This window comes from Urocitellus parryii, chromosome 6 (assembly GCF_045843805.1).
Source record: "Urocitellus parryii isolate mUroPar1 chromosome 6, mUroPar1.hap1, whole genome shotgun sequence".
Classification (NCBI taxonomy): domain Eukaryota; kingdom Metazoa; phylum Chordata; class Mammalia; order Rodentia; family Sciuridae; genus Urocitellus; species Urocitellus parryii.
The window spans coordinates 21651636-21675183 of NC_135536.1; positions in this window are offsets into that span (position 1 = coordinate 21651636).

Below are 23548 nucleotides of genomic sequence, written 5' to 3' on the forward strand. Positions count from 1 at the left end.
AAAAAATACTAATGAGGGGTTAAGTGAGGAAGTGTGCCCAGTCCAGAGCAGGAAACCAGAGCTGATTTAGAAACTGAGCAGGTGAAGATTCATGAGGAGGGAGGGAGGCAGGGAGGGGCATGTATGCATTGCATTCCTATTACTTTTATTGAACTCATAAAGAAAATCTATGAGAAAATTTATGCACATGCTGGGTTTTTTTTACATATATATGGTTCATTCCATGCACACAACCTTTTATCCTCTTCCACTTCCAAAAAAGCTATTTTACTCTAGCTTTAAAAAAGATATTAGAATATACCTTAAGTCTCATGTCCCTGTAATTTCAATACTCTTATGTGAATCAGCAAGTTTAATTAATCTAAAATAAATGCATAAGATTTGATCCTATGTCCTCAAAAGTATATTATTTAATTGCATATTATCTAGAACTTTCATATAACAGCCACCAGCATTGCTTATAAATAGATTATGCTACCAATTCCTAATATTTGTACTTAACTTGAAGAATATCATACACATGAATGTCACTGGTGTATTTGTTTAAGAAACATTTTTTAAAAAGAAAAAAGTAATGTTTAAACCTCACCAATTCTGAAAACTATAAAATGGAGATTACAAAACGTTATTTTTGAAGATATCTCAAAGTCAAACTTGCATATACTCATTTGGGTAAGTTAATCTGTTTATGTCATTGACATTTGTATTTTAAACAAAAGTAAAATTACTATCACACAGATACCACTCCAAATTATTTATTAGATGCCTGACATCATTTTTAACTATGACTTCTACATTCACCTTGACATGGTCATGATCAAGATGTAAGTTTTGTGATGCTGAATTTATAATGTGGACTTTACATTTACATCATGATAGATGTGGGGATGGCAGGAAATTAGTATATAACCAACTACTCTATGTGCCAGATATTTTACATACACAAATTTATTTAATATTCATAGCAGTTCTGCAAAGGGAGAGTGTCAGCCTTTCCATTTCACAGATAAAAACAGGAAATTTGTGGAAACCTATTTGTGAGTGATGGAGCCAAATTTCCACAATGCCTGACCCCTACACATACATTATGACATTTCAAAACTCTTCAGATCCTTCTGGCATCGGCTAATTCATGTGTACTGGCCCTAACAAATACTAAGATCTGTCTAATTCACTCTGTGTAGCTTCTATTTCTGGTGACGTGCACTCACTCATTCTGTAAACTTCCAAAATGGTAAAGACTGTGTTCTTTTTCCTGTAAAATTCTTGACACCATAGAATGGATTGACCACCATATGCTGCAAATAGTTGGATAATAAGATGTGTATTAACATAAATGTTCTTTCTCTTTGCACATATGGATTAAACTTTATGCAGCCTCATTTTCACATTCCATCTGAATCCACTTGTCACTGGAAACAACCCATTGACATAATGTGGAATGTCTGGTCCTCTGTGTGGACAGATGGAGAGCCCCATTCAGACAACTGTGCAAACACTGAACAGAAACATAAAATAAACTCTTAGCAGTACATATTCACAATGAAATCAGTATATTCTGTGAAGTGATGAGTGAAATGGAAGTTCAAGAGCGTGAGTATTTAGATATTCAGGGAGAGGAATAAAGAAGCAGCATAGATGTGGGACATTTCTTTGTATTTTAATCAATCATTGACAAGTTGAAAGACGGAATGAGATTCTAGGAACCATTTGAAAGAAGGAAAGGGGATTGTGTGGTAACCGGGTCTGGTTTGAGATAAGGCTAAAAAGAAGGGAAAAGAACAATGGTATAATCACAATGAAGGAAAAAATAGATGTATATAAAATACAGTGGGGAGTAGGAGAGATAGTGGACAGGTACTTAGCACTTTCTGGGGTCTACAATGCAGAATATAGAGTATATAAAGTTCAGAAGTTCTCTCATCTACAGTTGTTCCAGCACAGTGGGGTAGGTTGTGTGAAAGCCAAATAAAGTGCTTGATTCAGCATGGGGGACATAGGATTTACTGGGAAAGCATATAAGAGACCAGTGATTGCTTCAACAAGATTTCCTCAGGGTACCATGCTTTATGACGCTTTGTTTAGTGGTGGTTGAATGGACCAGGGGCAAATTTTCTTTCTACAGTGTCCTCCATTCTCTACTAGTCTCAACTTAGAGAGGGATTTTATACATTAGACTGCAGAAACAGCAATATCATCAGCATGCTTAGTGTGCTTATAGGACCAGCATCCCAAAGAGCAATTGTCCTGGTGTACAGGAGAGAAAAATAACTTTCTATGGATAACACTAACTTTCCCTAGTTCCCACTGTGTATATTTTCTTCACTTTCCCAGTCCGGGCTTGTTATTACTCCTGAAACTTAGATAGGATTTTTGGGAACAGAAAAGGGGCATTTAGGGACATGATATTTGGCCAACCCAAATCTAGGGTTGATACAGAAGTTAAATGGAAAGCAACAGCAAAATTGGAAATGGAAACACAGTTCTTTTCCCCTGGCCCAGAATAAAGGACTGCTTATTCATCTTTTAAATCCAACCAGTTAGCACTAACCATTCAGCAACTGAAACCAGGTAACAAAAAATGAACAAAAAAAAATAGAACTGTAAGACATGAAGACATAAAATTGTTAACATATCTTTCCATGTTAAATTGTTCCCCATATTCTCCACCTGATCAGTATTCATAGTGCCCATATTATATCTAGACAGAAAACAAAGTGTTTTGGAACCTGGATCCTTGCTGATCTATATAGAAGCAAGGGGGACAAATGTAGACAGCTTTCACTAGTGTTAAGTGCTCCCATGGCACATTGAACAATATCCACACTTTTCTTTATGGCTTTCAAAAAGAGTCATCATTTCAATTACTGTTCACCTGTACAACTCATTCCATGCCACTTATTCCCTTTTACATTATATTTTAATCACACTGGTCTTCTCTCAATCTCTGAAGTGTATGAAATAATATAATGAAATGGGGAAGCTCCATATAACATCATAAAATGAAGAAGTCAAGTTAAAATAATATGTTCATGGTCTATGGGTATCTTCTATTCCTTTGAGTTTAGCAAGTACCTTGATGAATGGCCATTAGTATTCCAACTCCCAAGACATTGTCTACAATAGGTTGAATGTTGACCTCAGAGAAAAAAAATGTTTACATTAAAATTCTTGACAATTGTTATTGTCACTTGTTGGTAAAATAAGATCTTTGTAAATATAACTAGGTTATACCTGCAAATGGGATTATCCTGAATTACCTGAGTGGGCCCTTAGCCCAAGGAATAATGTAATGAAAGAATAGCTCTTATAAGAGAGAGAAGAGTAAGGAACAAAAACAAGAAGGGGATGGGGACAGAGATGGGAGTGATGTGACCACAGGACAAGAAATCCAAGAAGTGTTGACAGCCACCAGAAGCTGAAAGAGACAGGAGAGATATTTCCCTAGTGCCTCCAGAGGAAGCAGACTTCTACTGACAACCCAACTTTATACATATGGCCTCCAGAACTGTGAAAGGGCAAATTTCTGTTGTTTTAAGCCACCCAAGTTGTAATTTTTTTACAGCAGCCCTAAGAAAATAATATATTGCCTAATAGTAGAGATGGATATGTCAGACTTTTTGGAGTAGTCATCAAAATTAGTTTGCTAATTCTCTCTGCTCTAAAATGGTATTTAGCAAGTGATCATTTGATTGTGTATTAATTAATAAGTTTTCCCTGATGGAAGTGTATCAGCTGGTAAAATATTATGCTGCTTTTGACATATATAGTATATGACAACACATCAGAATTCTAGTTTTCTTAGTAATCTCTTGTGAGTTTGGTTAGCTTGCCTCAATTAAAAACTATGCTGGGGCTGGGTGACTCAGTGATGGAGTGCTTGCCTATCACATGTGAGGCTCATGAAAAATAAATACAGATATTGTGTCCATCTACAACTAAAAATATTAAAAGAACAAACAATTGCTCAATTAAAGTACCATGATACAAACTCTTAAAATTACAAAATCTGTGTGATAACTGTCACAGATGCAAGAACCTATAAGTCTTTGTCAGAAATACATCACAGGATCATAATATTGTTTATTATAACAGAAATGTGTCTTACAAGCAAAGAAAAAGTATTTGATTTACCAAATATATATATACATTTTATTAGAATAAAATATCACAGGGTGCTTTGAACTGTTGATAAGTGAACTATCAATATGTTTGTATATTTTTAGTTATGCTTGTTATATGTATGTATATATATGTGTGAGTTCATGTAATATATGAACAAACATATATTTTTAAATTACAAGTCATTGTTTATACCTAAGTAAATGTTTAATGATTTTATTAGTTCATAAAAAACAAACCTCAGTTGTTCTGGGACTCACAGTATAACTTCTACTTGGCTGGAGGAACCACTGTAGTATAGATGTGAAACCAGAACTTTGGTGATGTTATCATTGGAGAAACTACTTCCAACAACCATGCTGAAGGAAACTGAGTCCTTTCTGTCCCATAAAAATATGTTTGGTTCAGATGACTTCCCTATGTAGAGGTAGTAATATGGATCTCTACCTTGCGAAAGAATGCCTATAGTAAAATATACACACAAATACATAGTAGGCCCCAGCATTGTTTTTATAGAAATTATGTAATAATATTATGAAAGTGACATGGAAGAAACAGAGAAACAGAAAGACAAGGAAAAGGATAAAAAATTAGTCTAAGTAGTATATTGAAGTCAGAACACCTGTGCTAGGTACTTTTTATTCATTATATCTACTTCTATCAAGTCCTGTGTATCTAATTACCTTTATTTAATAGTAAAGAAATTGAGGCTTAGAAAGATTAATCATTGTGTTCAAAATCAAAAGTGGCTGAACTAGATCATTATTTTGTCTACATGGTTCCAATATTGATTGGTTTTCTTTTCTCTCTAACTATGGGGAGGAAAAACATTAAATTCAGTCATCCACAAACAGTCATACACATGACTTTCTCTTGCAAGCAGGTATTTACTTATGTAATGAGATTGTTCTCTTGTTTCAAGTAGCCCCTTTTGTCAATCCAGTATGGCCCCCCAAATACTCATTCCTACGGATATTCTTTTTTAATTATAGAATATTTTTCCAGACTTTCTTAAGAGATACAAATAATTTGTACTGCATTCATTATGTTTCATTAGGAAGAAACAAATGTGGGACAATTTAATTGATGGTGTGGAGAGCAGAAAGAAGGTAGGAAAAAATTATTGGTCATAAAACAAAATCAAATTGGATTCATATTTTAGCCAATGAATTGTTTTGTAGTTCTTGAATACAAGTGAGAATACAAATGATAGAAAATTTATACTTTTCTAATAAGTTGTATTAGAAACTTTCTAGTCTTCCTATAAGAATTTTATAAAAAGAAAATGAATTACACATTTCAGTGAAACAGAAGTGAAAAGTGTAAAACAACTATATTCTGTGTAGAAAAAGACAAAGGAAGGGACCCCCATTATTATTATTTTTTTTTTTTTGGTGAAAATTCTACCTCCTAATAGTAACGGACCAGAAATGTTGCTCAGTTAAAAAGCTTTTCATGGGCATTGCAGGAAATGTACTTGTTTTCAACAACATTATTCTTTGTGGGAACACAACCAAATCTTGGAGCAAGCACATAAATGGCCTGATGTGGTGTGTGATATGCACATTGACAAGGGGCTAAGAGGTTCAGAATTGTATTGGGAATCAACAGCTTGCATTAACTCCTAGGTAGTTTGTTTGTAACTGTGTTATTTCAAATAACTTTTTTCTTGCAAGCATTTTTGTCATCTGTGAAATGAGGATATTAATACAATTGTTGTAAGGCTTAATTCAGTAAGGGCATCTATGTCTTATTGAGTAGTCTATTTGATTATCATCTTCATCATAATCATCATTTCAGTCTTCCCTACAAGATTCATACTTAGCTAACCCATGTGGAAGGGTATTTGGTGGAGTATCTCTAAAGAAAGACACTAAGGAATTGACTTAGGAGACATGTTCTTCCTGAACAAAATCATTAAGATACACATTTCAGGAGAGGGATTTTTTTTTCCAGATTTCCAAAAGCATATCAACTACATGGGATTTGTTATCCTTCACAACTTTTGGTTGGTTTTAGTAGCATACATATACACTCAATTTTGGGCACTTATGTTAATTTAAATGCTGCTTCAAACTCAGAGTTATGATCCTTGCTAACTTGCTCACTTCCAGTCTATTCTATGATACCATCCCTTCTGAGCCAGCATATAATGCATATTTTTTTCTAAGTGAATATATTTGCCCTTTAGCAAAGAGGCCAATTAGTTTAAAAGGTATTGTAATAAAAATATTTACTATTCATATCTTGATAAATTGTTAGTGTTTTTTCAAGCTAGTTTTGTACATGAGAATAAATAGCTTTAAGCTCAGTAATCATCCATATTGACTATTACTATACTTGACATTCACAGTAGAAATTTATTAAGAACAATATAGAACTGTACATGCCTGAAGACTGTATCTTACATTTGCCAAACACAATTAATTCTCCTTCTTTCTCCACATGTTCTTTACCAAGGAGATTGACTTATGCACGTATTTATCACATAATCATCCTGTCACTCATGCCTTAAGACATTGAAGGAAGTCTTAGGGAGGGAAGAGAGCAAAACTGAATTTCCCTGTGTCCATCACTCTGAAGTTGCCTCAACTTTGCTGAGCCCTTGAGTGAAGGTCTCTTGTCACAAAATACATTCTGCTTTATTCAACATTTTTTTTTCTTTTGGTTTCTGGTAACCAAATGCTTTGAGCCTTTGAAATATGAAACTTCTACAGCCACTAATCTGGGGTTCCTGGCATACATTTTGTTCTTGCTCTTGGGTCATTTGGTTGCAATTAAATCCCTTTCTAAAAAGTAAAGCAATTTTTTAAAGTATCTTAAATTATCCCTTTATTGATATACTTATTTTTGCAAATAATGCCAGAAAAAAATAATGTGTTGATTTCTTTATAAGAATTTCACCTGTCTTTTCAAAGTCCTATTGGTCCCAATATTCACAAATGCAATCCTTTCTTTAGCTAAAGAATATTTGGGTATTGTCCTATTCTCTGGGTTATTTTCTTTACATTGCAAATGATAATTTATTTTTCATCTGTGTTTCCTTCTCGAGGAGCAATGCTACTTCCTCTTTTCATTTGTACCATATTTCCTTCTCTCTTCAATGTGCAGCCATATAATTTTTCTAGTGGTTCAGAGTCAGAAGTTTTGTATTATTCATGAAGGGACAGAATTCCTTGAACATTCTATTTTCATTTGCCCCTAGAAATCTTTCTTCTGAGTTACACTGTAACAGAGGACACATAAGAGATTTTAATTCACATTGTACTGGTAAACAGTGGATATTTTTCAAATATTATAAAATCCAATTGTCTGGCAGGGTTGATCCCAGTTTTTATGTGCATTTTAGTGGGATACAAAAGAAGTTCCAGGAAAGCTTTAGACAATACAATTTTGAATCGAACACCTGATATGTTTTAGTGCTGATACTGAAATTAGATAAAAGGTTAATTTAAATTAAAATTTTATTATTCTAAAGTAAATAAGTAGTTACAGAGAGAAAGGAGGTTAAAAATAGAAAACATTAATTATATTTTGAAAAATTATGTGAGTGGGAAAAATCAGCAAACTATATAACATTAGTATATAAAATATTAACATTAGTTTGTAATATAATTTAACATTAAAATAAAAAGTTGGCAGACTCAAGAGTGAGTATATTAATAAAACAATAAGTGTGAATGAGTTAAATTTCACTATTAGAAGACAAAATGGGCCAAAATAAAATTCAGGTGTATGGTATTTTCAAGAACTGGTCTGAAACAATGACACACATGAAATAAAATGGAACAATGATCACAGATACAACAGCAAAGCAAATGAACCACATAAAATAATATGCTATAAAATATGCATAAGCAAAAACATTAAACGAGTTCTACTCATGAACTTTAAATAAAAAACAAAATCTGGACATATTAAGTATAACAATTTATAAAATACTAAAATTTCAATAAAATAGGTGTCAAAGAAGAAAACTCTAAAGAGAAGATATGTCTAGGTGATTTAAAAAGTGATAAATATATTATCAATAAAACAAACAGACATTTCAACTTGCTGCCAATAACATGCATTCTAATTACTTATGGATCTCTCAATGCTCATCAAGTGGTCTCTTTCAAGCTGATGGTACTATAAGTTATTTTTTCTAAAAAGGAAAGGAAAACTAAAAAGAAAAATATATATAACAGAAAAAGGAAAGAAAAATCTGTCTGAAATTCCATGTAGAAAAGAAAATTTGTTCAGATATACTATGAAATAACACATCTGAACATTTATACTTAAATACACATATTAAATAATAAATAATGTCATATTTACATGCTAAGATATTCCTTTAAAACATTGTTCTTTTTTCATTTATTTCCTCCCCATTTCTTGCCCTCCTTTCATTGCTTCTCTTTTTCTTCCTTTTTAATCTTTTTTTTTTTCTGCTTAATAGTAAAAGGCAGAGATTAGTGGAAAAGTAACTAAACAATACTCAATGGAGCCACAAGCCTCAAACTTTTTCTTTGCATTCCCAAGGTTAAACAATTTTGTATGGCAAATACAAGAACCTGATTATTGATTGCAGTTTTTCAAAACAAATGCAAAAGCATGTGAAACATATGAGTCATATTAAAAGAAAATCCTATAATAGTTTAGCAGAAAAATAGAATTTGTATTGAGCTGCTTTGGTAAATAGTTAATACTTAATATTGTTATGAAACATGAATAGATTTCAAGACACAATTTTTAAAGAAATGTGTTAATCAGTGCTTGGTTTTGTGTGTGTGTATGTGTGTGTGTGTTAGGGGGAATAATAGGAGTATACTCTGTCTCTTCATAAGTGAAATGCACCTATTTTTCCCTCTGCCCTTATTTATTACTATACCTTAATTTTCAGCCTAGAAAGGGCTCATTAATAGGTTAGTGTTCAAAAATACAAAATGTTTCCTCTTAAAACCCTTAGATAATGTCTTCATTTTTTTTCTACTGAAGTCTTGGTTCCTGGTCATGGTACCCACAACTAGTCACAATCCATTTTCCTGATTCCTCCCAAAGAATTGGTCTCCCATGGCAGAAAAAATAAAAACTCAACATTGCATAAATATATAAAATTGTTGTTTTTTCACATATTAGTTCATCTTTCTACCCACCTCTCCTCACTTGGTAATAAGAATCCCTTGATTGTATTGTAGTTTTATATTTACACTTTTAATTATAATTATTATATGAAATGTTCGTATATCTATGAGTTTTTCGAAAAATTAGAACATAAAATTTCTTAGTCTTATTCTTTGCACTCAGTGTGGTATCATGCCCAAACAATTCTTAAATATTTGTTGGAATTAAAGACTAACTGCTTCAGGCAACCACAGACAGAAAATGTTTAAATAAACCAGATGCACTTGTGCAAAATGTACAGTCCATTCCTAAATTGCTTAGAAGTGAAAACGTTTTTACTGATATTGAAGGAAAGGAACTTTTTAAAAATAATCATAATATCTGTCTTTTCCTGCAAATATCTAAAGGCTATTAATGATAATGGCTGAGAGCGATTCATCAGTTGACCAACATGATTCACAGCCTAAGAGGATCTCAAAGGAAATAGGTAGGCTATACCTTCCTTGTGCACCCATCCACCAGCTATTAATTTGGATGATGGATGAAGTTTATCAGATAGGGTGATCTAAGTTTCTTTCTCAGTTTTTGTTTTTGTTTATTTGTTTTTGGTTTTGTTTCTAGAAAATAATCATTCCCATTGAATTCTTGCAGTAGTAGGGAAATGTCAGTTCCTCCCTTCTTTTCTCTTATGTAGGTTCTGGAATTGACCATTCCCCTGCTGTCTGTCAATCTTGAAGTTACTGATCATGGCATTGATAGCACCCCCACTATGACCACACCACGCTCTCATTCAGGTCTTTGAGTAGTTTTTGCTAGAGGGTGCTTAGTGTATGTGTGTGTGTGTGTGTATATATATATATATATATTTACTCATTGATCAAGAAGAGCAAAATGGGGTTACTCTAGATTCTTAGTAAAACACTTTCATTGTGTTGAATTAGATCTCTCTCATTCCATTTATTAATTTACTCATTTAATTTGAATTTACCCTTACTCTTATCCTCCCCCATATACAAACATTCTACTGTGTTTGGTGTCCTTGACTCTACTTTTATGTTTACTTATAAATAAAAATTCATAAAAATGCATTTTATAAATATGCAATTTATAAAACTTTTTAAATAAATTTATCATATTTTTCACTTAGCAGAATACTCTTACAATGTTGCTATGTGTAGATTTATTATGTTCCTTCTACTGTTAGGCATGCCCCACAGTGAATTCCCATCATGTTTTAACTTAATCATTCACTGTATGATGACTATGTGAATGCCCTCAAAGACTTAGCTTACAAATGACATTGTGATGAACATATTCTATTGGTTTCTTCCCACATAAGCATGAATTTGGAATGTTTTTCAAGAAGGGAGATTATTAAATCAGAAGGTACACCACATACACACACACACACACACACACACACACACTAACTTCGACTAATAACTGCCAGATTTTTATTCAAAATGTCTGTACCAGTTTATATTTACATAGAGGAGAGTTTCCATAGGTCCAACATGCCCATACAACAATATTCAGTAGTGTACACATTTTTTCCCAACCTGCTGGGTCAGGGTGGCATTGTATTGTTATAATTTCTCTTTTTTTCTCCATGTCTGTGAGCATTTATTGGTATGCTTCATTGTGGTATTAATACCTTTGGGCTACTATAGAAAAATACTTTAGATGGGGAAATTTATAAATAAAAGAAATCTATTTCTCACAGTTCTGGAAGTTGGGAAATCCAAGATCAAGATGACAGCAGATTCAGTGTCTGGTGAAGGCTTGCTCTCTTAGCTTCAAAGATGGTTTTGTTGCTGCATCCTCACATGACAGAGGACAAGACCACACCCCTCAGTGTTTTTGATAAGGACAGAAATCCTGCTAATGAAAATTTTGCCCTCATCACTGAATCACCTTCTGAAGGTCCCACCTCTTGATACTGACATTAGTGATTTGGTTTCAAACTATGAATTTCATAGGAACACATTCAGATCAAAGTACTTGCTTTTTGGCATTTTCATCTATAAAATGCCTCTTCAATTTTCTTGCTCAAAATTCTATTCTTCGTGGTAACCTGGTACATTTTAGATTTTATTAATGAATACTTTTATAGATTCAAGATTCCAAGAATTATCTCTAAAATTCACATTTATTTATTAAACTTGGCCTTTTATACTAAGAAAAGATGACTGAATATTTACTTATTCACTTTATAATAAGTATTTTTGTAGTTTTATTTTAAAAGGCACTTTCTCTTTTGGTGTTCTACTAAATTTGCAGATTTATCTTTGAAACTTATATGAGGGTAGTTAAAAGTTTGGTTTTATTTTCTCCTAATAATACTGTCCTCCATGCTGCTTGATGGACACTATGTTCTCTACCACCTGTTTGTGACACTGCTTCATTCATGGAATATTAGTTTCCTGAACATGAAACTTTTCCTGAAATACCTTTCCTACATTATATGCTAAATTCTACTGTTCTGTTAATAAGTTGTTTTTATTAACATGACTCTGAGAATGTATTGCATCTCAAGCCCTACATTTTTGCTCATTTTTATAGTTAAATATTTCTTCTATCTTATTCAATGTCCAATAAAAAATGTTTGAATAAATTTCTCAATATCTCCCCTAAAACCCATTTGAACCAATTATTTTTATTTTGAATGACTCATTTTACAAATACACAACGTCCAAGCAAACCATATATAAAAATTGAACCCTGTCACAATCTGCATCATCAGCCCCAGGTAAACAATCTGTTGTCTTCCATATTCAACTAAGAAATCCATCCTGCCCTAAGCCAGACTTAGGGGAAGTCAGGCCACCACCTCTAACATGATTGAGGAAGGCCATAAACAACACTGGTAACTATCACTCCCAGTAGCCAGGACCTGATTATCAACTGACAGCTTTTTAAATTTTTGTCCTCATTTCTAACTAGGAACAAACAGAAGAAAACCAAATAGGTTCTCTTCATCAGTCTTATCTGATGCCCTGCTTCAGTTAGCCTGCCTCCAGCTTCCCTTGGCTATCCACCTCCCATCAGAGGACACATCTAGCCTTCCCTTTTTCTCTACTATAGAACTTTGGCTCTCCTCTGCCTGTCTGTGAATCTCTGCCACAACAGAAGGGATGGTGGCCGACTGCTTGTAGTTTCTTGGTTTCATTTGTTTTCATGATTGTATTAAATTCAAATGAATTTGGTAAAAACTAAAAGATTTTCAATGAGTTGTTTCACCTAAACTCATGAAAGAAATGTCCATTCATTCAGAATAGCCTTTCTTTGAATTGTTTTAAAGCTATCTTTCATAAATGACTCACCTTTGCCAGGTTGATTATTTACTTCTATTATTCCAATTTTCTTCAACTCTGTTTTTAAGGTTCATCTGATCCCTTCCTTAGAGGAAAGTTCTAGAATATCTAGACTCAGCTATAGAAGGTTATTTCTCTCCAATTCTGGTTGCTGTGCATTTGGTGTTTTATTTCGAGTTCCTGTATATAGGAAGAGTTATGTCTTCTCACTATAATTTTAATTTAGCAACTCATTGTCTTCTATCATGATATTTTTTCCCTTCATTCTATTTTGCCTGATATTAACATTTTCTCCTTCCTTTCTCCCTGCCTTCCTGTTTCTTTTCTTTCTTTATCCCCTCATTCTTTCCATCTCTCCCTTCCCACAATTTCCTGGCATAAATTTGTTGTTCATCAAGTTTGTGATTTTTGTATTGAAAATTTCTTACATTTTATTTTAATTTAGATTGGGGCTCCTAGATTTTTCTTTTATTTATTTATTTGTTTATTTGGCTAATGGTACATTTCAATTTACTTTAGCTACATATTAGAAATTTGTCATCTTATTCCAGAATTTCAACTCTGATTTAGATCTTTATAGGTTTGTTTCTCCTTTACTTCATTTTCTTGAATCACTGTTTTTGCAAATGCAAAAATTATATTTTGTATTTTCATTTTTATGCTACTCTGCTGTTTATATTAATATCCATTCTCAAGTCTACTAGTCCAGCTTCTCACGTTCACAGATGACTTGTGCCCTCCTGATTAGGTATATTAGCTTACCTTTCAACTCCTTTTCCCTACCTTCTTCCACAGGCTAAAACTAATTTTGTTAGATGTGTTTATGGTGACAGTTTTTCCCTTCTATTTATTCTTTACTTTCTGACAGCAATAAATTTTCTTAAGTTATATCATGATCCTTATTTCCATATGACTTGTAAAAGCTTTCTGAATTTATTTATTTGAAATATCTCACCAAAAATGTTTTAATGTGGGGTTCTTTGCAAAATTTTTGAGAATTTTATTATTATTATTATTATTCATTTACATTAAGTGAAAAATTGGCTGTCTATAGAAGTATAGGCTCACAATTTTACTTATGTAATATTCAGAATTATTTAAATAACTTTTGTTACATTTGAAGCTTCTCTTGATTAAGATACAAGATGGCCTGAGTTATTAGATATTGGGTTAGAAGATGATCACCCAAGATGACAGAGGCAAGAACACAATTGAGTTTTCACCAAACTGTGCTCCTGTTCTCTGCTCTGAGCAGTGGCTCCCACCAATCCCTTCCCCTCACATCAGGGGACAATTCCCTTTACTCTTTCCAAGGATGCATTTTGTTTTTCATTTCTTTCAATGTGTACTCTCTCTCACTTCTATTTCAGCAAGGTTGGTTGACCAACTTATTGATAAATCAGAAAACATAAGGCTTCAAACTTACAAGAATAAATGGGAATATAAGAAAAGCAGATAATTCCAGAGAGCCAAATATATGGGAAAGGAAATAACCACGTTTCCTTCCTTCACCTCCCCTTCATCTCTATCCTATTATATTGAACTTAGAAATTTTATGCAAAAGTAGATATTTTAGTTGCCTTCAGATGATGCTATATTTTTTTACGTTTGTGCTCTCAATTTAACTAATAGTAAAGGGCCATACAATATATTTTCTCTTCTATGCCTATGTCAGCTTGTGAGATTGCCAACCTGCATCTTAGAATTCGGTTTAAAATCAATACTCGGAATTATATTCAAAGTGTAACATCAACCATTATGAATAATCCCACCCAAATCTTCTGTCAATCATGCCATCTGGCTAACAAAGGACACCTGGCTTCCATTTATGGAGTAAATAGTATTATTTTTCTTTCCCATTATATAAAATCTGATATTTCCAAATGTTCTAGCTGTTCAGAGCATGTGTATTTATATCAATCATCTTGTACTTAACACTCTGGTTAAAATAACCCTCAAAAATAACCTTTGAAAGCTCCACTTAATACTGCAATAAACTGACCTCCGATACCTACAGTAGTAAAATAAAAACCCTCAGTTTCTAGGACCTTGTTCTTAGTAAGAAATAATAAGGCACATTAAATAACAAAATAAAAATCAAGTATGCTATTTAGACTGATTTACTTATCACACAATGAATATGTACATTAAAACATGAAATTATACTCCATAAATATGCATAATTATTATTTGTCAATTAAAATAAAATTTTTAAAAAATATGCATGCCTGATATTATTGGTAGTCTACTTCCTCTAATATAGAAGATTGATACCCAGGTCCATAAAAATAATTTAACTATATGCACTGTACAACTTACAAAGGTTATTTTAATTGCATTTCTGATATGAGTGTTTTCATTATTTGTACTTGATTAAGGACTATGTTACCTCTAGTTTGCAGAAGAAAGCATGAAGTATTAGAACTTGAAATTGGGAGTCACTTAAAAGTTACATCACAGTTTGTCACAATCAATAACATGTTTTGCCTGTAGCTTTTTTAGATGAATATATCTCACTTGTTTTAATATTTTTCTTCCATAAAAGTATCCTGTGGCATCAATTCACATTATGAACTAATGGCAACAATTTTATATTAAATCCCTAAGAAAAGACGTTGTCAGAATGTTGGCCAGGATTCATTATATATATATATATATATATATATATATATATATATATATATATATATAGTTGTTTAATCTTCTACATAGGAACCATTTGAAAAATGGTGCTTTTAATGAAACAGATGTGGGTCTTGCAATATGAAGTTAAATTTGCTGTCTTTTCAAAGGCAAAGTTTTTTCGCACCCTGAAAATTCAAAAGCATGGAATCTTCTTGATTTATTTGGCATTTATTTGACTCTGCATCAAACAAATAACCAATCGAAAACAACCAGGCATTCCAAGCTGCCAAACTTCACCTCGGAGGTGAAATCTCAGTCAATAAAAGGCTTCTGCTGGAAACCGTGAGTGACATTTAACTAAGAGGTGCAAAGCGTATGGCTGTATTTTTGACGCCATTCCTCCCACACAGCTGTCAGCAAGTCTAAATTAACTCTGGGAGTCTATAGGTTTCAGTGATGGATGAAGATGTTTAAGCCACATCCTGGAACAGAAGTAATGGGATTTGAAGTTTGTTCAGATGCCTATGCATTTGTGTTATTGCATTTGATTTTGCTTAAACATTTTCCTGTGTCATTATAGACAAAAATTATCAAGTCATATACATTTGTCATATACAATATGCTACACATTCCCTTATGAGAAGATTTCATGTGTTCACTGTCATCCATATCATTTGTGCTAAATCTGTACGAGTTGTAAACTAAAAGCAAAATATAGCCAGCTGGAAGATGTTGAATTTTTAAAATCATTAGGTAATACGATGTGTGTGATTTGCCTACAGATTGTTTCAGATATAATCAATAAAGTTTTATTTGCTTTCATGTTCTCTCACTTTTTACTTTTCTTAGGGCATTCAGAAGTTGAAGTGTGAGGAAGTAATTATTAGGTTAGTGTTGCTCAAACTCAGCAAGGGATAGTTATGAAACATGAATTATTAATCATATTATTTGAGGGACAATGCCATCCACACTACACTGGTCTTAGAGAAAGCATTTCCATTTAAAATTTTTTTTCTTATTGAAAAATGCTCTTTAATTTTGCTTTACAACAGAAGTCAGCAAACTTTCTTTTGTAAAAGATAGTAAATATTTTAGGTTTTCTGAACCATTTTAATCTCTCTCACAAGTACTTAATTTGGCCATTCTTGTGCAAAGGCAGATTTAGTGAATGAGTATAACTATATTTTGATGAAGCTTTCTTTATGGATACTCGAACTTGAATATCATATTTCTTATGTGCCATGAAACATTCTTGGTTGATTTTTTAAAATAATGCCAGCATGTAAACCATTCCTAGTGTGTGTGTCAGATAAAACAAGGTAGATGCCTAACTTTGGTCCACACATAATTGTTTGATAACCTCTATTTTAGATAGTGACTAAGATCATGCAATTACTAAGCATGCATATTAAATAATCAACCTAGATCAAGGCTTGGTCATTGCAGAAAACATAATGAGAAGAAGCTGTATTTTTATTAATATTATGTTAGACTGTTAAATTTGTGCTGCAGGTGAAGTCATTAGCTTTCTGATTTAATTTGTACATACATAATAGGAAAGAACGATGCTAGAACCCTGGTGAATTTGTCAAGACTTAGAAAATGAGAAGGGCAAAGATGACCTTCAGTTTTAGACCTTTAAAAAGTTGCCTTTCAGTTTTAAATAATAATGTGCTTGTTTGCTCTGAAAGGGCCTGTATTATGTAAGTGATGAATGATCTCTTATGAAATAATTTCTGCTCATGATAAAGCATTTTCTGCTCCTCGAGGATGAAATAAACCAAGTAAAATTTGCACATATATTCAACTGTGTGTGATACTGACACTCTGCGGTTTTGTAACTTGCCTATTATGTTTTTATTCTTCAAAGCAGATTTCCAGAGGTCAGAGAAAAAGACTTGAACAAACACTGACTTTCCATATTTAACTTTCATCAAAATGTACTTTGAAATAAGCATTTCAAACTACATAGACTATGGCAAGCTGATTTGAAGCAACTCTTACGAAAAATTCACTTAATAACAGAAAGTTATAAAAATAAATTTTCTTTTTGGGGGAAAGAAATTAGGAAATTAAACATCATAGGAAGCCTGTTTTCATAGGGTTATTATTTCTTCTCTTGGACAGTATGTTGTAAGAGGAAACTTTGTTGCTCTTCAATTCTGGGGTTTAGCCAAATCATAATTTTCCCTTTCACCTCGGTATTTTATATGTGTAGTCCATTTGGAGATATATACATATCTGGTTGTGTTAGTCAGGTTTTCATTTATGTGACCAAAAAAATCCCAACGAAAACAACTTAATGGGAGGAAAGTTTATTTTGGATCCATTATTTCAGAGGTTCAGTTCATAGTCTGCAGACAACATTGCTCTAGACCTGAGGTAAGGCAGAATGTTATGGCAGAAAGGTGTGATTGAATAAAGCTGCTCAGCTCATGGGAGCAAAGAAGCATAGGGAAAGAGAGAGAAGAGGAGACCAGGGACTACATAAGCCCTTCCAGGGCACATCCCCAATAACCTACTACTTCCCACTAGGTCCCACCTTCAGTAGTGTAGTAATTGATCAATGGATTAATACAGCAAGTAGATTAACCAACTGATGAGGTCAGATCCCTATTTTTGGTCAAATAGCCATATATCTGAATCTTGTTGTCTTGTGAATCATGCTTTCAATGCATGAGTTTTTTGAGGACATTCCAAATCCAAACAAAAACACTGACCTGACCAATAGATTCTCAAGGGTCATGCCGCCTATGCTATACATTAGGGGATGAAAGGCTATTTTTCTAGGAAATTAAAAGGAGCACAAGTTTATCTAAAGCAGAGAGTGTTTAAAAGCACAAAATAACATGTAGCATGTACAATAAAACCAATTATTTGGAATGTGTAGAAGTGTCTATAGATAAGGCTGGAGTGATCATGGAAATTAAACATGAGCACCTTATGAATCATGGACAACATGTGGGCTTCATCCTGCAAGTTTTAGGAGATTATTAAAGAGTTTTCAACTGGGGAATTACATGACAACAACTGCACTCAAAAACATCCCTTTGTGCAAAATTAATGTCCATAACTGACAAACTTAAAGGGATCAATTTCTAGTGTGTGCTGTTAATAGATTGTAGTACCTTTTTTTTATTTTTTTATTTTATTTTATTTTTTTAAAGAGAGAGTGAGAGAGGAAAGAGAGAATTTTTAATATTTATTTTTTAGTTCTCGGCGGATACAACATCTTTGTTGGTATGTGGTGCTGAGGATCGAACCCAGGCCGCACGCATGCCAGGCAAGCGCGCTACCACTTGAGCCACATCCCCAGCCCTAGATTGTAGTACCTTTTACCAAGAGCTCAGAAGAACAGATTTTAGAGGAAAGCTAAGGACCTAAGTTTTGAATGTGCTATGTATGAAGCAGCTGTGAGATATTTAAATAGAGGTTCGAGAAGCAAAGTTGAAATGCATATTTAGAACTCCAGAGAAGATTTGGGACTGGAAATAATATAGCAAAGATTGGAATCGCCCTATGTAATATTTATATATTCATTCATTCAACAAATTGGATATTTACTATGTGCTAAACAGAAATCCAGGGAGTTGGGTTGTAGTGAGATGGAGCAGGTTTGTGCTTTCCAAAGTTTCCATTTTAAGTCATTATATTTCAAATTTCTAAATAATTCATGCATATATTTTATAAATTCAATCTGTATAAAGTGTGCAAAATGAAAAATTATGTCTCTTTTTTATCCTATATCCTCAATTTTCTCTCCTAAAAGAAAGATATTCATAAACATCCACATTTATCTTTTGCAATATAATTTACAAACAAGTATACTTACATATATCCTTATATCATTGTGTATGTATTTGGAAGCACATTTTACAGTCTTCTATATATTTTTTTATAGTTTTCCTTTAACAATTTGGTTTACATTCTTCTACAACAACACAGAGAGTACCTTCTTATTGTTTATAGAACATAATCTATTAAATGCATATATAATTAATATTCAAATTACACCTTACTAAGATAAATGGAGGGTTTTTAAAAATCATTTTCCTACTACAGACAGTGATGCAACAAATATTAATCCAGGCCTACATTTATCAGTATTATTCATTTTTTGAAGATTAAATGACTGTGTCAAAAGTGCATGTATTTGAATACCTATTTCCAGAGAGAATATGTCCATAACTGACAAACTTAAAGGGATCAATTTCTTGTTAAAATAATTTACACTTACATCAACCATGAATCTGAAGGTTGAAACTTCACCAACCTAGAGCATTCTATAACTTCCTTCATTTCTATTGTAGTTTTGCTTTCAGAAAGTGAAATGATGTATCATATTATTGTTTTAATTTTTTAATTATGAATGAATTTGGACAGTTTTTGCATGTGTTCATATTCACTTTTGTGTCCTTGGAATTGTATCTGTATATTCTTTCTCCATGTTTTAATTGGCTCTTGGTTCTGTCTTCGATATTTTATAAAATGCTTTGATATATTTAAAATATTAGCCTTCCTTCCAATGTTACAAATATTTTTTTTGTTTTGTAAATTTAAGCTCTGCAAACTTTTGCTTTATGATGCCTACATTGTGTGTTTTCTCTATTACTTTGATGTAATTATTTAAAAATTTTCCCAAATATTCTTTTAGCTCGGCAGAACAATTTAATTGAAAAATCACACAAGTCTGCAAGGTTCCTATTAACATTCTTATTTTGTATCTAAGACTGAGAGACTGAGATATTGCTGTTGGTCACACTGATATTGTATTATTTAGACTGAGTTTGAAACCAGGAACTGACTCAGAGCAATGTGGATGTAAACTCTAGCCCAAAGAAAACCTGATTGTCTCTAGATGATTCCTTTCTGTCCCTTCTGAAAGGTCTGCTACAGCATCCATTGCCATGAGGTTGTTTTTAATGAGAACAAGTAATTCACTGTAGAAAGCAGATTGCAAAACCCCAACCAAGTAACCAATGGAGACTATCTGCATGTTGTCTATGGCAGATTGTATTTATTGATTTCATAAAGAACCCAAGGATAACTTACATCTTTGTTATGCCAATGAATATGTTCCTCACACTTGCAAGTGACATTGCTATTTTAAAGGAATTTTAGTAGTAAACTGAATAGATGAAATCATCTGCCTCAGGAACTTACATTTTGAGATTTATTTTTAGGAGATGAACTCTTTCCTATCATGAATTTTTTGTATTTATATTTGTACATTTTATTATAGCTCCTTAAATAAAATCAAAGAAAGGATTTTACAAATATCATCATTTTCCAGTAATATGAAATTCTCCACTGGGGAAGCTGGCTGGATCTTCTGTCAAAAACTCAGCTTTTTATTCCCTTAGTTAATGAGAATGAGGGCTGGTGGTTCTAGTGGAGTCCCTCTACAGGGGTGGTTTTCAACCAGAGCCAACATCATGACCCCTCGGAGGCATAGTCTGAGTCTAGTGACTGACTGATGCATCATAAGGGCTTGGAACTTTGACCTCAAAGGGAAACAGGCCTTTGAAGAATCATGGCAGGTGCTAGCTCCCCAAAGAGGCTCAGGCCTCTATTTCAACAGCATCCTGCCTCCAACCTCTGCCCAATCTTGCTTTCCTCCCTCCTCATACTTTCTGGAATCCTCTCTTAATAAAGTCCCCTTGAAATTCACATACACAGCTTTTCTCTGAACCTGACCTACAACAAACACACCACTTGATTTTCTTTGAGTGTTTGTGTGAACATCCTTGTATCTGCCACTTTCAATACCTGCTTTAAAAAATAAAGTTATAGTATTTACTTCTGTAAGTTTTATTCTAAGGAGTAATGTCACTCATATTTCAAAACTAAAGTCATTCCCTTTCTTCTTTTACTGTCCCTGATGCTTTTCTATCAAAACTTTATCCAAACTTTCCACAACTGGTGAACTTTACAAATTGAGGGATTGTAATATGAGGCCTTCCTGTAAAACTCCAGTTAGAAATTTGGGGATTTATGCCCAGAGCTTAGAATCAACAATTAAAGTTGAGGAAAAAGAAAATAACTAAATAATTCATTCATTCAAAAGCTTACTGAGGAAATAGATGTTCAGTTTTCACTTGGAAGTAATTTGTCTCAAGGTGAACAATTAAAAGTCAGATTAAATATAACTAACTACACTTAAATACCTCTTTAACTCTTGATGTTCAAGATCTATCTTTATAACAATTCTATGTGAAGGACTATTAATTTTCATAGTTTTCTGATGAATATTGCACAATTAGTTTATTGGGTTGTTCCTAGACAGATTAGTTACTTTTGAGACATAAATTATCAAAGTGCACAATCAGAATAACCAATGTTGCTATTAATTTCAATGTGTCTGATAATGTTTTAAGCATTGGTGCAAGTGATGAATGAGATGATCCACTTCTTTTGTATACATGTGTAGTATGTATGAGACATTATAATTTCAAAACAGTTCTTGTAAGGTCACTAGACTGGGACATCTCTGACACTTCAATTCCTATTTCCTACTTGAACAAACCAAATCCCAATTTAAACAGTTACTTGTCACTAGCAAAGTCGCTGTCAGGGTTTAAATATCAGGTACCCTAAAAAAGCTCATATGAAAGACAATCCAAGAAGGTTTAGAGGTGAAATGATTGGAATGATATGATTTGGTTAGGACATCCTTAGCCTAATCAGTGCATTAATCCTCTGATATGGATTGACTAATAGTGAGCATAGGCATGTAGGAAGTGGTTGGAGGAGTTGGGTCTCTGGGGGCTTGCCTTTGAAGTTTATATTTTGTCCTTGTTGACCAGAGCTGTCTCTCCCTGCTTCCTGTATAATGACCTGAGCTACATTCTCCATCACACATTGTTTCCATATTGTTCTGCCTCACTCTGGGCCCTGAATGATGGAATCAGCCATCAATGGAATGAGAACTCTGAATCCATGAGCTCCAAAATAAACTTGTCCTCCTTTAATTGTTCTTGTCAGGTCTTTTGGTCGTAGCAGTGAAAAGGCTGACCAAAACAGGCACCAATTAGGAATGATCAACTAACATCCAACTGGAAACTTTGCACCATTAATTTTTTTTCCTTGTCTTATTTCTACAAATGTTTTATAAAAATTTCTCTTCTGGTTCCTCTGTAACTGGACTGCCAGGTCCCTGTGTTCTGATGAAATCCCAATTCATAAATCTTTGAATTCTCAAGCAAACTCTAAAATTTTAATGCAATTCATTTGTTCTTCTCATACCTTTTACATAATACAGTTCATTCCCCTGATAACATTGTTATCATGAATCTGCTTCCTTTTGCAAAACACACTATGTTTTATAATTCATACAATTATACTAACTTTTATAAATTGCTTTTATGGCAAAAATCTATCAAAAAGTTGTTGCTACTAACGAATGCAATTGCTTTGTTCTATTGTTTTTAAAAAGGGTACTGGGAAATATTAACATTACTTCAACTAATCAGGGAAATTTTCCAGATTGGCAATACAAAGCATTACCTCTTGACCGTCATCATGCCACCCTCCATCCAAACCTCTCCCTCTCTCCAGCACACCTCCCTCAGATACTCTTTCACTGCAATATTATGCCGCAGTCTGGCTGGGCACAAAATCACGAGCCACTCACAGCCTTGTAGATTCAAACAGCAACTCTTTATTCTCGAACTGTCACCAGCACTCTACACACACGTTCTGGGAAAAATCCACACCTCCACTCTGCATCCCAAATACTCTCTGAATCCAGGGAGAACTCAAAGGGAACTCAAGGAGCGGGCGGTCACCTGAGGAAGCAGGATACGCCCTATTCCCAGCAGGGTCCACCTTAAACCTGGAACTGCCCTAAACCCAAGGAGTGGGATACTCCCTATTCCCAGCAGGATACACCCTAAACCTGGATCCGCCCTGGTCCTTGAGCAGGGTCACCTTACTCAAAGAAGCCCATTTCCACAATGGAGAGTCCTCCCTCTAAGCAACATGGGGTAGGCTGACAAGGAAATTGCCATGCGTCATTCTTACTTAGCTATGGCTCTCAGCAATATTACTGTGGAATGATTTCATTTATTGCTTCCCTATCATCTTAGGGTAAACTCAGTAAAAACAGATACTTTGTTTTTCTTGGGTTTTGAATGTAGAGCAATTTTTGGTACCAGAAATTTCCCTAAGGCCTAAATGATGTGGAATATGAGAAGAGGGATTACTCCTTAGCTTTATATTGTTAAGATTGACCAATATTAAACATTCGCACTCACACTTTTGTGTATTTTATAATAAACTCAGCATTTTTCACATGCCTCATGAGATCCTGATATCTGTGGGTGCACCTGCCTGTAGTCTTGTGTTTGATCTATGCCTGCTTGACTGTGATATTTATTCCC